Source organism: Lactuca virosa, chromosome 9, assembly GCF_052849685.1.
Source record: "Lactuca virosa cultivar CGN04683 chromosome 9, Lactuca_virosa_CGN04683_v6, whole genome shotgun sequence".
Classification (NCBI taxonomy): Eukaryota; Viridiplantae; Streptophyta; class Magnoliopsida; order Asterales; family Asteraceae; genus Lactuca; species Lactuca virosa.
This window is the reverse complement of record NC_136434.1, coordinates 22828971-22832459: the sequence shown is the minus strand read 5'-3', so window position 1 is coordinate 22832459 and position 3489 is coordinate 22828971.

Genomic DNA, 3489 nt, shown 5'->3' with positions numbered 1-3489 from the left:
TTATGATATATGATATATGACTGAACGATAGATGAGTTATACATGTTGTCTATGTGATACTTGTATGTTTTGGCATAGCAGCTGAGTGTGGGCGAGGCCCGTATCTCACAGTAGTCGAGTGTGGGCGGGGCCCGTATCTCGAAGTAGCTGATTGTGGGCGAGGCCCGTATCTCAGAGATAGTGGAGTGTGGGCGGGGCCCGTATCTCCTAGATAGCGGAGTGAGGGCGGGGCCCGTATCTCCTAGTTGCATCTTATATATGGATGGTATGTGGTAGATTGGGGAGACTCACTAAGCTTCGTGCTTACGGCTTTCAGTTTTGGTTTCAGGTACTCAATTTTCAAAAGAGGAGCTCGGGAAGATTGCAGTGCACACACCATTTGTTTAACCTGGGATGTTTATACTCTGATATATTTGACATGTGACCTATGACTTTATATGATGAAGATATTTATGGTTTTAAAAATGAAAATTTTGGACTGTATTTTTGGGATGTTTCAAGTTGGTATCAGAGCCTTGGTTTGAGGGATTCAGGTACACTTTCGGGTATGTCTGAACTCAAACTAAGGATTGGTATAGAAGTTTTCAAAAAGGAAACCAATTTTTGTAAGAATGATTTTGTGGAAAGGAAAGAGTTTTAGAAAAAGCGAAAAGAAATTCTAGAAAGAAAAGAACTTTGAAAAGAGAAAAGGGTGTGGTGTATGCAATCAGCCGAGCTTAAGTAAGTACTCCCAAATTACCCATACAAGTTCATGTTATGATATGATTTTCAGCTTTATGAGAACTGCATGCTAGATTAGGACTAAGGATCAAGGAAGGATTGTAACACCCGCAGATTCGGGCTAGTCAATTTAGAGACGATGAGCATCAAAAATGAGTTTTTGATGGAAGATTATTCAGAATGATTAATCTTACCCAATTTGTAGTATATGTTACAAGGGTTCCGTACATATAAAGAACAGTGAAATCCGAGTTATAACGAAGAAGTTATGGCCCGTCGAAGTTTTACGGCGAAACCGTCACGACACCGCGTAACGTAAAAAGTGAATTTTTGATAAACTAATTTTTAGCCTTAGATATCTAAATGAAAGTTGTAATATACTTTAAACCAAGAGTGTGCATAAAAAGAACGTCAATCTGACTTCGTATGAGGAAGTTATGATTTTTCTAAGATTTGGCAAAACAGTGCACATCCTGAAATTCGAATTTTAGATCGGTCGATTTTTGGCTGACACAACCTAAATGAGAATCGAAGATCTCGTTAATAGTAGCGCAACGGTAAAAAGAGAGACGAAAACGGACGTCGGATGAAGAAGTTATGAATTTTTAACGGACTTTTCCTGTCCCGACCTGTTAAAAATATAACTTTAAAAATAAAGTCAAAATTAGCCGACGGAGTCTAAAGGAAAGTTGTAGGGTACGGTCCCGCATACGCCTGGATATAAAGAACGTTAAAAATGGAGTTCGTGTGAACGAGTTATAAATTATAATAGCATATTTACGTATTAAAATAAAGTATAAATCATATATACGTATACATATATATACAGATGTATATATCATTAGAAAGGTATCGACGATGCGGTCATTATAAGACTAGTATTGAGTACTTTCGACATTAGTTTAGTACACATATCGTTAAATCTATTTAAAATAGTATTATGAAGGGGTGTTTAGTCGTTTATATAACTATAAGGTCATTAAGTAATTATGGAGGGTAGTTTTTGTAAATTCAATTACTATAAATAAGAGCCTTGGGCTCTCATATTTCTTGCACCATTCTCTTGATTCAAGAGTCTTTCTCTTCTTATCCCCCGTGGAAACACCAGCAGGCTCATAATCTGTAGGTGATGAATTACGAGTTCAGGCGATGTTGTAACTACGTATTCATGTGATGATACTCTAACCCTTACTATGAATTACAAGTTCAGGCGATGTTGTAACTACGTATTCATGCGATGATACTCCAACCCTTACTAGGCACGTATTGAGGGGGTAATCCCCGAATCATTACTGATTATGTGATGTAGGCAATGATCCTCAGGAAAAGTCCTTAGGAACGAACATATAAGGAAATGTGATGTAAAGAGATGAGAGGTAAATACGATATAGGAGATGACCCTTAAGATAATTCTTTAGGGAATATTAAATGAAGAAAATGGGGATGGGCAATCGGGTTAATTCTTTGACATGTATTATGTGAAGAAACAAATTAACTATATTATTGTGGGTTGAAAACCCTATGTACTCACCAGGTTTCCCAACCTGACCCACTCAGTTTATTTGTATCATAGGTGTCGATATGAAGTTACATTACACTGAGAGATTAAGGAGATATAAATCACTAGTGATAATGAATGTAAGTTCTGTTTATGCTTATGTTTTTGTATTGACGATGACATCCCAAATGTTTTAAAATGGATAAAAATACATTTATTCGGAAATGCTTTGATAACGTATTTATCATGTTTTCTGGGAACAAATTCCGCAACATTTTTATTAAAAGAGGTACTCTGATTTTTATAAAGCATAAACAAAATCGGTCTTTTCTGGCCGTGAAAATGGGGATGTCACAGTTGGTATCAGAGCATTAGTTTAAGCGAACTAGGAATAAGGATTTATTTCTAGACTTAAACTTAGAATGTGAAGCGATGATCGTGAGGAGTGTGTCTAATATATTTTAGGAAGTACACCTGAATAGACACAAGCATTAGCTTAATTAGGGAAGATGCCTAAAATGCTTTTATGTGCTAAATGATTTGGGATGCTTTATGATGTTATCGTTTGATCGGATCTATGGTCTGTTGCCGACCGGATCTAGAAACTTTATGTGTTCGGATTTCTAAACGTTTAATTACGATATTAGAACTGGCATGTAATTTTTCGAAGTAATAAGGAGGAATACGCGTCTAAACCTTCCTCTATCTATATTCTCATCTTGACACACCAAACGGCTGCTTTGGTGTGCAAAACATCATGGTGAAGACTCGTAGTGAATTGAGTAAATGGAGGAAATGAGAAGGCTTACGATATTGAGTGGTATCTATCGTAACATATCGTAAGAGTGAGAGAAGTACACTTTCGATTAGCAGAAAAGAAAGATTTTTGGTATAATCCATGAAGTTATCCCATCGTCTGACATTTCCACCACCAACCGAGTTGAAGCAGAATTGATGATGGAAGATACACGTGGAAGAAGTCCTAGTAGAGTCTAGGGGAATATTTTGTGATTGCTTGGACACATTTGTATGTGTTAAAACTGTTTTTGTGATAATAACTTGGAAAGCTGCGAGACAATACTTGGAACGAGTATGAGTAGGTGTGAAAGGTAGTAGAGGCCTATACTACCGGAAGCACAGGACTCACGCTTGGATCAGGGAAAGTCACAAGGTTACCAAGAAGCTAGTAGTTGATTCCGTTTTATTCATGTATGTCATTACCATTGTTTCGCTAATGACTAAGAAGATGATTGTTATTCCGACCCTAGTGG